This window comes from Panthera leo, chromosome B4 (assembly GCF_018350215.1).
Source record: "Panthera leo isolate Ple1 chromosome B4, P.leo_Ple1_pat1.1, whole genome shotgun sequence".
Taxonomy (NCBI): Eukaryota; Metazoa; Chordata; class Mammalia; order Carnivora; family Felidae; genus Panthera; species Panthera leo.
Window position 1 is genome coordinate 908,918 of NC_056685.1, and position 14,462 is coordinate 923,379.

The 14,462-nt window shown below is 44.7% G+C and overlaps 1 protein-coding gene across 6 annotated transcripts in view; it reads left to right on the forward strand.

Moving 5' to 3' along the window:
• The first annotated feature begins 2,995 nt into the window (after positions 1 to 2,995).
• WDR37 (WD repeat domain 37) overlaps positions 2,996 to 14,462 on the forward strand; it is a 74,447-nt gene continuing 62,980 nt past the window's right edge. For 2 of the 6 annotated variants that reach the window (XM_042944728.1, XM_042944729.1), the window contains exon 1: positions 2,998 to 3,203. The gene's annotated coding sequence lies outside the window, so the exon portion shown is untranslated. Of the gene's footprint in view, positions 3,204 to 14,462 lie in introns of all 6 variants that reach the window. The other 4 variants (XM_042944731.1, XM_042944730.1, XM_042944733.1 and 1 more) reach the window with 4 other exon arrangements.

A 14,462-nucleotide genomic window follows, 5' to 3' on the forward strand; every position in this document is an offset into this window, starting at 1 on the left:
TATAGGAAACAATTTGGTAATGATTATGAAGTAACATTACTCAACTAGCTCATACAGTATAACATAAACACCTAGGTGTTTGAGGCACAGATAAAATAATCGAGGATTAAACACATGGTCTAATTCTAATACCCAACAAATCTTATCAACCTTATCAAACCATGCTTATATTGAATTTTATTAAATTCAGCTCTTTTTTTTTTTAAGTGGGCTTCACACTCAGCACAGAGCCTAACACGGGGCTTGGACTCATGACCCTGAGATCAAGACCTGAGCTGAGATCAAGAATCTGATGCTTAACTGAGCCACCCAGGTGCCCCTTTTCAGCTCTCTCCTGATGGGGGTAAATCATGTGCATCTTGCATGGGTGGACTGGTGAGAAGGCAGAAACTTGGTTTATGGGAAGGGTACTTCCTACAGCTTCTGCTGTAATTGGACTGTGTAATTGGATACCAGGATTGCAGTCACAACCTTCTACAATTTAGACTAGCTTTGTGTGTGTTTGTTTTTAATTACATGGAGAATTTATTTCAGGAGGCAGTGTGTTATGGGCCGAATTGTATCCCAAATCCCCAAATGCATTATGTTGAAGTTCTAACTCCCAGAACCTAAGAATGTCATCATATTTGGAAAAAGCGTTGTTAAAAATATAATTCATTAAGGTGAAGTCACGGTGGCGGCAGAGGGACCCCTTAATCTAATATGACTGTAGAGAAAGAACGCCCATTGAGGAGACAGATCCTCACACAGGGAGAATGCCAGGTGAGGACTGCAGTTACGGCTGCCACAAGCCAAGGGACGCCAGATGGCTGGCGAACCACCAGAAGCTAGGAGAGAGGCATAGACTCTCTCACAGCTCTCAGAAGGAAACGACCCTGACAACACCTTGATCTTGGACTTTGAGGCTCCAGACGTGAGACAATAAATTTCTATCGTTTAAGCCACCTAGTTTGTGGTATTTTGTTATAGTAGCCTCATCAGAGGAATATATGGTAGAAACGTGAGCTCTGATGTGGACCTGGATTTTAACCTAATCTTTGTTCCACTGAATACTAGCTTTTTGACCTGTGACAAGTAATTTTAACATTTTCATGCTTACTTAGAATTCAAGTTAGGATAATTTTTATTTTACTGTTTTGAGGATTAAATAAATTATCAAACATGCGAAGTGCCTGGCGCACAGTAGGGCCTCAAAGTGTTGACTCCTTTCCATCGTTAGTTTTGTGACACCTCATTGATGCACTCATTTAGATATAGTGACTTTTATGGAATCCTAAATGTATCAAAGAAAAAAATTACCTCAATTGACAATATCCTAGACTTCATCCAAACTAGATGCTGTGCAAAGTAAAACTGCATATAAGCATGTGAGTTCCCTGGAGATGGTTTTGTTCATAAAGCTTTTCTATCTGCTGCTATGCCCAGGAGAATGCCTTCTGCATATTAGGTGCTAAATAAAATTGTTATCTGACTATGTAGGGAACCAAAATTTGCCACCCCAAGATGTGCCACTTAGGCATGAAGATTATTTTGAGCTGTAAACAAGCAAAGATGAAAAGACTCAGAAACTCTGACAGCTTCCCCCTTTCCCAAACTGCCTAAAAGATTTAAGACAGAAGACCCGTTCCAGGAAAGAAGCTATCACCACACAAGCTACTGTAGAATATGACCTAGCTATGGTGGACAGGGAGGAAACTAGCAAACTAATCAAAGTCCTCTCTGTTCCATTGTTTCTGGATGGCTCAGCAAACATTGCTTTCTTCCCTTTGAAGTCCCAGGCCCCTACCCCTTCTCCTTGGTTTCAGGATGACATAGGAATCTCATTTTCCCTGTCTTTAGAAGCTCTCATGTTTACGTGAATTCCTCGTGAATTAATAAATCATTACTAATTAAATTTTATATTTTCCTGCTAATCTGTCTCATGTCAGTTGAATTCTTTGACCAGGCAGAAGAACCCTGCAGAGTAGAGGCAAATCTCTCTTCCCTGTTAAATGTTTGCCACAACCTCCAAAAGTTTGAAACACTTAGTTTCTTACAGAATTCTTTCTTAGGGCTAAGCTTTTGCTACACTTAATGCATAAATAACTTCAGGATTTATTCTACATAATTTGTGGTTACTTGGATCTCCAAATACGTTAAATTTGTTTCTGGTGCAACATTCTCATCAGGGCTTCTTGAATTTGAATGGTGAGCTTTTGTGTTTAAAGGAAAGAGCAAGAATGTTGACCCACATATATGGAAAATGTTTCCACACTTCTGATTTAATCCAGGTAAGCTTTCAACGCCTAGGTAGAGCTGTCTGTAGAGCAGAGGATGGTCACCCGCCTAAGGACTCCAGTCTTCTGTCCCTTTTCCAGCCTAGACCAGAGACGACAAAGTCCCACCTTTTGCAGTGAGCAGCTGATTTTGTTTTTTCTTTTTAGCCAATGGCGAACAAATATTTCAGAAAGGAAAGCGGATGAGTCATCCTCTGCAGATGAGCTGCAATATTAATAGTTCTACCTCCACCGGGCGCCCGCGCGGACCAGCAGCCTCCTGCGTCTCGGCTGCGCGGGGAAGAGCCGCGCGAGGAACCGTGGGGCCGCGGGGAGCACGCGGGGCTGGACGGCCGCCAGCCCCCCCCACGGCCCGAGCCGATGGATGCGAACCTGTGGGGGCCCGGGACCCCCACGGGAGCCCGCCGCCGTGAGTACCGTGGGCCGCGCCGGTGTGCGCCCTGCCGGCGCCTCCCCGGCCGCGGCTAGGACCCTCGGGCCGCGCCTCCAGGCGAGCACCGGCCCCGCGGGGCCCGGGCACGCGGTCCCGGGGGCCGAGCCGCGCCCCCGCGTCCCCGCTGACCCGGGATCCCCACGCGCCCCGACCCCGGCAGCGCGGGCGGACGCGGCACTTCCGGCGCGAGTAGAGGGAGGGGAGGGACTTCCGGCGGCCCGGGCCGAGGCGCCGGCCGCGGACGGGACTTCCGGCGCAGGGCGGAGGCCGTGTTGGGACTTCCGGCGGCCTGGGCGCGAGGCGAGGCCGGAGCTTCCGGCGGTGCCGGAAGTGCGGGGCGTCAGGGTGCCGGGTCGCGGGGCCGCGTCAGGGCGGAGACTTGGTGTCCAGCGTCTCCCAGTGTGTGTCGAGTGCCGCGAGGTTGAGAACGGACGGGCGGTAACACACGGCCCGGTTGTCATTGGGGGTCGGCGGGCTCGGCGGCGGCAGGACAGGTGAGTTCCGGGAGGTCATTTTCCTGCCGGGACTATGGCCCCGGTGCAGGCGGGCCGCGGTCTCCGAGCGGGGTTGGGGGCGTGCGGGTGGGGCCTGGCCGCCCCGCGCCCCCGCCGACTCCTCCCGAACCCGCGCGCTCTGTTGCGGGGCGAGGGCTGGGGTCGGTCCGTTCCAGGGACCCCGGGCGTCCCCCTCGGTCTCCCCTCGGCTCCGCCGTCGGCAGGAGCTGAGAGGCCGGAGGTCCGGCCTCGTCCTAGGAGAGAGGCTTGTTGGGAAGTTTCCTTTATTCCGGTTCCAGCGGCCTCTAGGTTGTGACCTTTGGAGTGTCCCAGGAATAAAGCGGCGTCGAGGGGGGTCCCCTTCCTCCGCGCACCCCTCTCGCTGGCATGGGTTCCTTGCGAGCGAGTGCTGGTGTCCGGATTCCTAGTGCAGCTCGAACGCGGTGCCTAGACGGGGTCCGGCCGAGGGGGAGTAGTGCCCAAGGACACGGGGAGTAGCGGACCCCGGCCACATCTAACACCCGCTGTGCGACATTTCCTAGCTTCGGTTTGTTATTGAGAAGGTCATGCTGTGTGTACGCGTGCCACGCGTTCTCGCGGAGCCCCCCGCACTACGCTTCTTCCTCTCCTCTCAGTCTCTTCTGGCACTTTGTTTCGGGGTAGCTCTGTTAGCCCGTTCATTTGTTTTGCACTTGCTCTTGAAGAACCTTGGCGGTTATTTTCCGGTCAGTGATGCCCCCCAGTTCAGTGTCTTTCACAGAAGTGAAAGCGTGTATTCCGAGCCTTCATCTAGATCAATGGCAAAACAGTTTAGGCAGGTTGAGAACGATGACCGATTTTTGGGGTTTCCCCTCTGCGTAGATACTGCTCAGCAGTTGGGTTTGGTGTTTCGTCCCGCGAGGAATGCAGGTCACAGGGCTTGAACCATAAAATGTCAGGAACCTTATTGAGCTTCTTGGGGAAATTCAGTCACATTTTACACTTTCTTGTTTTTATTTTTTCTAAAAGACATGCCTATTTTATTTTTTTTTTTGGAGAGAGAACGCACACAAGCGGGAGGGGGCAAAGGGGGGGCGGGGAGAGAGAGAAAAGGAAGGAAGGAAGAAAAGAAAGAAAATCTTTAGCAGGGAAAGAAAGAAAGAGAGAGAGAGAGAGAAAGAAAGAAAGAAAAAGAAAGAAAGAAAGAAAAGAAAGAAAGAAAGAAAGGAAAAAAATCTTTAGCAGGTTCCACACCCAGCGTGAAGCCCATTGCAGGGCTGGATCCCACGACCCCGGGATCAGGACCTGAGATGAAATCAAGAGTCGGACACTTGAACTGACTGAGCCACCCAGGCGCCCCTCGCGTTTTATACTTTTAAGTGCCACATAGAGATTACATTTTTTGGCCATTCTTTTGCATATGATTAGCATTCATGAAATTAACTACTCAAGTGTTCTTTTCTTGCTAAAAGAAAATGTTTAAAAGTCCCACTGGATACGTATACAGTTGTGAGTAATATTTTGTAAATGGGGTAATACGCATGTGACAGCATGTGACAAGGGCAGGAGAGTTTATATTAAATGTGTGTATTTGGATGGTGGGACAGGGAGGTTGGAGTTTTGGAGGGAACTATTCATACTTCCTTGAAAAAAGTGTTTCAAAAACTAGGAGGATTAGGGCACCTGGCTGGTTCAGTTAGTTGGTAGAGAGGGCGACTCTTAATCTCTGGGTCGGGAGTTCATGCCCCATGCTTGAAGAAGTAGGATTTTTTTTTTTTTTTTTTCCGTAGGCCTTGTTAATGTGGTCTGCCCTTTAATAATGGTTAATGTGAGTATTTTGAAGAAAAGTAATTACCTTTTGGAGTTTCAGGCTTTTGTTTTTGTTTGTATTTAGGTAAAACGACATTACTTTTAACGTTGATTATAACAGATAGTTTTTACAGTGAAGAAATTTTTTTCTCATTTACAGTTTGTTTTTTTTTTTCCCTCTCTCTGCCCCTCCCAAAGTTCTATGACTACTTCAGTAAAGTGTTTGGCCTGTTAAATAGTTGGGAACCGTAGCTCAGGGATGTTGGACATTAGTGGCTGTTTTTACCGATCCGTGTGAGCCTCACACCACAGCTTTGTGGTAGTTTTTTCCATCTGTTACCAGCGTCTCTCCGGTACTTTCCGTCTGCACTTCCTTCCTTGTCTAGCTTGCCTTGTCTAGCTTGGATTCCACGCTATATCACTTCAGTATTCCTTTTTCAAACACCTGCAGCTTCCTTGGCTCTCTCTCCATGATCTCAACCTGAAAAATCCTTAAGCTTTTCAAGCATTTCTATAAAGTTGATACTAATACTGACTTACGCTGAGGTGAAGACAGTACATACTTTGGTCCCCGGGCCGGACTGGGCCATGTTCTCCTCCAGGAGGGTCTGGCGCGGAAGGAAGGGGTGTTGGCACCAGCGAAGACGGCTGGAGGAGGTGGAGGACGTGAATGAAGAGGACGAGGGCAAATTTTAGAGAAGGTTCAGGGAGAAAATGGTGATGGGAAGATTATCAATGGGAAAAGAGAAGAGACCTAAAAGAAGCTAGAAGGACTGGAGGAGCCTACCCGTGCAGTTCTGGGAGCCTGGTGGGTGTGGCTGTGGAAGTGAGCGGAAGAGGCCGAGTCGGAATCGGCCGGGTAATCTGGGTGCTGATAACACCGTGACTAGCGCTACCCTTCGGGATGGCTTCTCACAAAGCTTTGAAAGTCACTAAGGCATAAACATTGCTCAGGGTGAGAAATCTCCATTCGATGCCAGGTTTCGGAGAGTCAAAGTCTGTTCCGCATCTGTGATTTATAATTGTTTGAAGTGTCTATGGTTGGTTGGAAATTGATGTGTGTGAAAAGATTACCAGGATATGGACTATTTGGTGAAGTGACAGAAGCAAGCAGAGCCCAGAACAGCACCACGTGGGGAGGAGGGAGGTTAAAGCTCCAGTGGAAGGCAGAGGGTGAAGATTTTTAAGTTAGTTGAAGAGAAGACTGCTTATTTCCTGCTGAGCGTGCAGTGTCTGGAAAGCCAGTGGTATGACACTTGAGAGAGAAAATGGTTGATTCAGAACCTGCGACTCTGAGGGGTGCCCATCCAGCTCAGTCTGTACAGCATGTGACTTCTGATCTCAGGGTCATGAGTTCAAGCCTCACGTTTGGTGTAGATATGATTAAAAAAAAAAAAAAAAAAAGAAAAAACCCAAAAACCAGAACACCTACAACTTTGAGGTGAAAGGAAGGTTGATCCTGCAGTTTTTGCCTGTCTATAACCAACTTGTAGAATCTTTGAAATGCATTAACTTTCCAGCATATACTTATCAGAATGATTCCACTGATTCAGGTTTTCAGAGAGGAAAGAAAAACCCTTTACTGTTTTATTTACTTGATTGAAATGTGTAAAGATAAAATCTTATTTCTCTGAGGCTCTCTCAGGACCGATTTCACAGGGGTTTGATATTTTTCTTCTTTTACAAAATGTGACTTACAAAATACCAGGTGAGATGCTTAATGAGGTTATTAATTTAATGTGTAATCACTGAAAAACAATTCTGTCTTCCTATATTTGTATGAAGAATATAATTTCGGAGTAAGATTCCATTAAGTCAGTTTGATTTCTTGGCCAATTTTTTTTTTTGTAGATGGCACAGTTAACTAATTCCTAAATGTTTCCATTAAGAAAAATTACTGAGAGGTGCCTGGCTGGCTCAGTCGGAAGGGCTTGTGAGTCTTGATCTTGGGGTCCTAAGTTCAAGCCCCACGTGGGGTGTAGAGATTACTTAAATAAAACTTAAAAAAAATAATAAATTACTGGAATACTCTTAAGTGGGATCATGTGACTTGTTTAACAGTTTAATTTTGTTACATTCAAATTTGTGAAATTTATCATCAGTGTAATCTTTGTGTATATGAAATCTGCCTATACAGGTTCTGCCGTTATTTTTCTTTACGTCTTTATTTCAACTATCTCTAATTTCTCAAATTTTCAAACCTAAATTTCATTAAAAATTTTATTCTTTCAGGTACCTGGATGGCTCATTTGGTTAAGCATCCAACTTTGGCTCAGGTCATGATCTCATGGTTCGCAGGTTCAAGCCCTGTGTTGGGCTCGGTGCTGACAACTCAGAGCCTGGAGCCTGCTTCGGGTTCTGTGTCTTCCTCTCTGCCCTTCCCCCGCTCATTCTCATTCTCTCTCTCCCTCTCTCCCTCTCTCCCTCTCTCCCTCCATCTCTCTTTCTTAAAAATAAACATTTGAAAAATTTGTTTAAAAATTTTTTTTTTTTTTTTTTTTTTTTTTTTTTTACTATTTGTTTTTGAGAGACAGAGAAAGACAGCACAAGCAGGGGAGGGGTGGTAGAGAGAGAGGGAGACACAGAATGCGAAGCAGGCTCCAGGCTCCAAGCTATTAGCACAGAGCCCGACGTGGGGCTCAAACTCACAAACCGAGAGATCGTGACCTGAGCCGAAGTCGGATGCACAACCAACTGAGCCACCCAGGCGCCCTGAAAAATTTGTTTTTAATTTTTCAGTCAGAAATAATTTTTCTGTATGGCATTTAAGGGAGTGCCAGTTCTATTATGTGTTGTTTCTCTCTCTCAGTAGTGTTCATTGTAAACTCTTTTTTTTTCCTTCTTGTTAAAAAAGTGATGTTTGGTAAGGCGTTGGGTCTGGAGGCCCGATGGGGTCCAAATGCCCATTTTTACTTTCAGTGTAGACCTCTCCCAGATTTATAAATGCAGGCCAGTTCTCATCTCCAGACTTAAGTACCTCCTTCCTCCTTTGTGTTCTAAATATTTCAAAGGCAATTTTTGCAAACATAAAATGTTCCATATTTAGGTCTTGATTTCTTCTCCACGTCTGCTTCCGCATCTCAATAATCTGATACTTGTTTCACCTACTTCTTACCTCAGAAATGAAGGCTGTTCTTGACCCCTCTCTACGCACCCACCCTCCACACCCCAGTCCATTCATGTACCCTCTAATTTTAAGGATCATAATTAATTGCCTGGACTGTTTTATTAACTTCCTAACTGACTTCTCCATTCTTAGTCATCTGATTTTTCTACATGTTTTCCACACACCAGCAAGAGTGATTTTTAACGCAAATCTAGTGTCTCTTATTTAACACTTTGAAGTGGCTTCATTTTTGTTTTAGGATAAAATGTAAACATGAACAGAATCTAAGCCTCCCTCTCCCACTTACCTTGTACCATTCTCTCCATTGTTTGCAATGTTTTAGCCACGTTATCTTTTTTTTTTTAGTGTCTCTGATAAACTAATCTTATTCCCAGCTCTGGGCATTTGCACATGCTGTTCCTGTTCCTGGAATACCCACTCCTCTGTTTTCCACATGGTTAACACTAATTCTTCAGTCTCAATTTAAATGTCAGTTTCTCAGAAAAGTCTTCCTAACTCTTCAGCCGGTATCTTTTCTTTTCCTCTTAATATTTGTGTGTGTCTTTCACACAAATATAAACGCTCATCCCAGTTTATAATTTCTGTAATAGATTATGAGATTATATTTAAGGTCTGTCTTAGAACTCTAAGTAACCTGAAAGTATGGACCAAGTCTGTTTAGTTTACTGCCGTATTCCCAGTACCTAGTATATTTATGAACTTGAAGATTATTTGATGAATGACTTAATGAAATAAATGCTGTTGCTATCCCTGCTTTACAGGTGATGGAATGAAGCTTTCGGAAGGTGGTTAAGTAAGTTGACAGAGATTACACAGCTTAGTGGCGGATGTAGTGCTCTTTCATTCACTTACACGTTCATCAAATCTTTGGGGATGTACTTACGGCAGGCAACGTGGTGGGACCCACGGGCAGTAGCGAGCCAAAATACCGTTCCAGTCCTCCTGGTGTTGATGGTGCCGTGGGGGAAACACTCATTAAGTGAGTGAACCACAAAGGTGGTGAGGGTCATGCGGTGCTGTGACTGGCGGTGGTCGGAGGAAGCTGTTTTGACAAGGTGACATTTGAGCTGCGGCTTCATGACAAAAAAGCCAGCGCTTTGAAGAGTTGGGGGTAGGGGTTTGCGTGGCTATAAAACTCCCATTCTTAACTGTGGTGCTCTTCGCTGGACTTTATTCTGAGTAGGTGTTTAACTCAGCGGTTCATTTATATCCATTTTATTCCACTAAGTGTGTGAAGTGGCAAAATCAGTTCCATTCACTGACCTTCTTTTTAGGGAAGCAGAATGGTATTCATTGTATAGCCAGAATTGGTAAATGGAGTGAGGTGTGATGGATGAACGATGGCTACAGACTCTTTCTCATTCTTTTTGTTTCAGGAGGTTAAGTCTGTTTGTCCTCCACTTGAGTCTGGGGTGGCCTCGTGACTTGCTTTAACACATAGAATATCCAAAAAAGTGAGGGAAGTAGAAGATTAAAAAGAAAACCAAATGAAAATTATGGAGACAAAAAATACAGTAATCTTATTTCTAAGTGTCCTTTTTAATATTACTTTATTTTTATTTTAACATTTACTTATTTTGGAGAGATAGCGCTAGTGAGGGAGGGTCAGAGAAACAGGGAGACAGGATCCAAAGTGGGCTCTGTATTGACAGCAGAGAGCTTGATGTGGGGCTCGAACTCATGAACTGTGAGATCATGACCTGAGCTGAAGTTAGACGCTTAACCGACCAAGCCACCCAAACACCCCTTATTTATTTCTATTTTATTTTATTAAAAAAATTTTTTTAACGTTTTTTTATTTATTTTTGAGACAGAGACAGAGCATGAGCAGGGGAGGGGCAGAGAGAGAGGGAGACACAGAATCCGAAGCAGGCTCCAGGCTCTAAGCTGTCAGCACAGAGCCTGATGCAGGGCTCAAATTCACAGACTGTGAGATCATGACCTGAGCTGAAGTGGGACGCTTAACCGACTGAGCCACCCAGGCGCCCCTATTTATTTCTGTTTTAGAGAGAGCATGAGCTGGGGAGAGGCAGATGGGGAGAGAGAAAGAATATCTTAAGCAGGCTCCATGCTCAGTGCCACGCTTGACGCGGGGCTTGATCCCATGACCCTGGATCATGACCTCAGCTGAAATTAAGTTGGAGTCAGACGCGCTACCGTTGCGCAGCGAGGTCCTTGAGCTGAAGTCAAGTTGGGGCGCTCAACTTACTGAGCCCCCCCAGGTGCCCCTCTGTGTCCTTAGTTTTGTTTTATTTTATTTTATTTTATTTTATTTTATTTTATTTTATTTTATTTTATTTATTTTATTATTAAAAAAATGTTTTTGTAACATTTATTATTGAGAGACAGGGACAGAACATGAGCGTGGGGGGGGGGGGCAGAGAGAGGAGGAGGCACAGAATCTGAAGCAGGCTCCAGGCTCTGAGCTGTCAGCACAGAGCCCGACATGGGGCTCGAATCCACGAACTGCAAGATTATGACCTGAGCCAAAGTTGGATGCTTAACCAGTTGAGCCATCCAGGTGCCCCTGTGTGTCCTTTTTTTCAGATTTGACAGTTGAATTTTGTTTACGTAATGCTATAGAAAATATATGGTAATTTTAATAAATTAACAGATTTCAGAATTTAAACCTAAAAACACAATTAGTTGACCAATTTGAAAGTTTTTAGTGTGTTGTAAAGCAAGACTTACTTTCTTTTCATTTAATTTATCTTTATTTATTTTTTATTTTTTAGGGAGAGAGAGCGAGAGAGCATGCATGCGAGCAAAGGAGAAGGGCAGAGAGAGAGAGAGAGAGAGAGAGAGAGAGAGAGAGAATCTTAAGCAGGCTCCACATTTGGCGCAGAGCCTGATATGGGGCTCCAGAGCCTGATATGGGGCTCCATCCCATTACCCTGGGATCACGACCTGAGCCTAAGTCAAGAGGTGGACTCAACGGACTGAGCCACCCAGGCACCCCTCTTGTTGCCACTTTTAATGTATATATATGGTATATATATCTAATTTTTTAAAAAAGTTTGTTTTGAGAGAGAGTGCAAGTGGGGAAAGGATAGACAGAAGGAGGCAGGGAGAGAGACTCTACCACGATGTGGGGCTCGAACTCATGAACCACAAGATCATGACCTGAGCTGAAGTCAGACGCTTAGCTGACTGAGCCATCCAGATGCCCCTATATATATATATATTTTTTTTTTTTTAATTTTTTTTCAACGTTTTTTATTTATTTTTGGGACAGAGAGAGACAGAGCATGAACGGGGGAGGGGCAGAGAGAGAGGGAGACACAGAATCGGAAACAGGCTCCAGGCTCCGAGCCATCAGCCCAGAGCCTGACGCGGGGCTCGAACTCACGGACCGCGAGATCGTGACCTGGCTGAAGTCGGACGCTTAACCGACTGCGCCACCCAGGCGCCCCCCTATATATATTTTTAATGTTTATTTTTGAGAGAGAGAGTGAGAGAGAGCATGAGCACACGTGGGGGAGGAGCATGGAGAGGGGGACAGAGGATTCAAAGCGGGCTCCGTGCTGACAGCAGAGAGCCCGATGTGGGGCTCAAACTCGCAAACTGCAAGACCTGAGCCAGTCAGATGCTTAACCAGCTGAGCCCCCCGGGGCGCCCCTCTTGTTGCCATTTTAAAACAAGGTCTGTATATACGTAATTTGAGACACAAAAGATCTTTGGTTTTGTGATTGAGGAAAGATGGAGTAGATGTCCTTCCCTGTTCTGCTAAGTATAGCTAAAAACCCTAGACGTTAGAAAACATACAAGACTGAAAGGTGGAGAGAAGAAAGTGTGGTGACTTGGTGTATCGGGACCTGAGAAATGACACAGAGCTGAGTGCCCTGGGTTTCTTTTTGCCACATATATCCCAGACTTGGGCCTGAAGAAGTAGCAACCTGGCGACATCAAAGGGCTCAGATCAGAAACGTCAAGAAAAGCCTGCTCTCTGTAGTCAGAAGACCGGGAAAAGGACAGCCTTGGAGACAGGATGCTCTTAGAAAACACTGCAGCCCCCACCCTCACTCTTCTCAAAGCCTGGATGGGGAATCTGGACTTTCACTTTTGACAAGCTGTGTTGAGGTGACACTCTCTGCCGGGTAATACCAGGGAAGCCTGGGTGAGGTGGGATTTTCATCTCTTTTGCGTGATAAGGGTGTGCCTTTCCTGCCGGAGTGGCGTCAGAGGAAGCCCAGTAGAGATTCAGGAGTTTCACCACCACCTGTGGTAAGGAGGACATGCCGGGTGTAGTAAAAGGGACCTCTGGTGTAGTTAGGGTGGTGTGAGTAGAAGCCAAGGGAAAGGTTGAACTTAGAGCCCAGCCAGCAGCACTGAGGAGTACCTCCACCCAAGGTCAGTGGAGGCTGAACGGAGAATGCTGACTTCCGTCTCCATTTTTCAGTCCACCTGGCAGAAACAAGTTGCTGGGGCATCATCATTAGAGGCCTGCCGTAATAGAAGACTTAAATCAGATTCCAAGTCTGATAACATCAAATCCAAAATGTTGAGGCTTCACTAGAAAATTACATGTCATATGAAGAACTGGGAAAATCTCAACTTGAATAAGAAAAGACCACAGACAGCAACACAGGTATCGCAGATGATTTGACAGGGATTTTAAAGTAGCCATCATGAAAATGTTTCAGTGAGCAATTAGTGATGCTTGAAATAAATGGAGAACAAAAACATTAAAATCTCAGGAAGGAAACACAGGAAGAAACAAATGGAAATTTAGAGCTGAAAAGTGTTAATTGAAACAAAAAACCCAGTGGATGACAACAGCAGAATGAAAAGAACATAGGAAAAACTGAAGAAATAGAAATTGCCCAATTTGAACAATTCAGAGAAAATAGACTGGAAAAAAGTGAACAAAACCTCAGTGACTGGTGGGACTGTGACAGAAGACCCACTGTTCTTGTCATCATCCCAGAAAGAGGAGAGAGCCAGTGGGGCTGAAACATACTGAAGAAATACTGGCTGAATATTTCCTAAATTTGGTAAGCCATAAACATATAGAATCAAGAAGCTTAGTGAAACCCAGACAGGATAAAACTCAAATCCATGCTGATGCTAAGACAACATCATAGTCAAACTTCTGAGAACTAATGACAAAAAAAGCAGCGAGAGAGAAATGTCACTTTACCAGTAGTGGAAAAACAATTTGATGGTGGATTTCTTGTCAGCAACCATAGAGGCCATAAGGAAGTGGCTTACTTTTCAAGTGCTGAAGGAAATGAACTATCCGCTCAGAATTCTCTATCAAGGGAAAACATCTTTCACGTGATCTGTCACCAGCAGACCTACCTCTCTAGAATAGGTAGAGGAAGTTCTGTAAACAATGGAAATGATATAAAGCAATGTGGGAACACCAGGAAGGAAGAACGAACAATGGAAAGAACAAACTTTGGTAAATTCTATAGACGCTCCTCTTCTGTTTGGAGGTTGAAGTGTAGCTCTTTGATGTTCTCTGTGTATGTAGAGGAAGTATTTCACTTGACTGTTACAAATGGGGAAGTGTGAAGAGACAGGAAGGTGAGGTTTCTGTACATGACCACGAACTGGTAGAATGTTGAGAATCAGTAGACTGTGATAGTTGTGAAAATAAACTACCTAGGGGTGCCTGGGTGGCTCAGTTGGTTAAATATCCAACTCCTGATTTTGTTTCAGGTCATGATCTCATGATTTGTGAGTTTGAGCCCCACGTTGGGCTCTGCGCTGATGGCATGGGGCCTGCTTGCGATTCTCCCCCTCTCTCTGCTTCTCCCCTGCTCGTACTGTTTCTCCGAAAATAAAGAAACAAACAAAATACCTAGAGCAGTCACTAAAGAAAGTTATACATAAGTAGGGCTTATTCCACGCATGTAAATTTGGATTAGTATTTGAAAATCATCAGTATAATTCATCTGTTAACAGGTTAAAGAAAATCCACACCGTTAAGTGATGCAGAAAACACAGATGACAAAATTCAACACTCATTCATGACACTCCCAGGAGGGCAGCCTTCTCATTTTGGTAGACAAAATCTACAATCAACCTACAGCTAGCATCATACTTAATGGCCATAAACAGAGTGTTTTTACTTTGAGGTCAAAACAAAACAGGGTGTTTGTTGTCACTGTTTACAACATAATACTGGAATTCCTAGCCAGATCAATAAGAAAAAGAAATAACGGTCTGTGGACCAGAAAGGAAGAAATAAAACTGTCTTTTTTTTTTTCTTCAGATGATATAGTAGTCTACGTAGAAAATGCCAGAGAATCTACAAAAACTCTCCTGAAATTAATGAGTTCAACAATAGTGTAGGATACTAGCAATTAACACAAAATGGAAATAAAAATACAATGTTA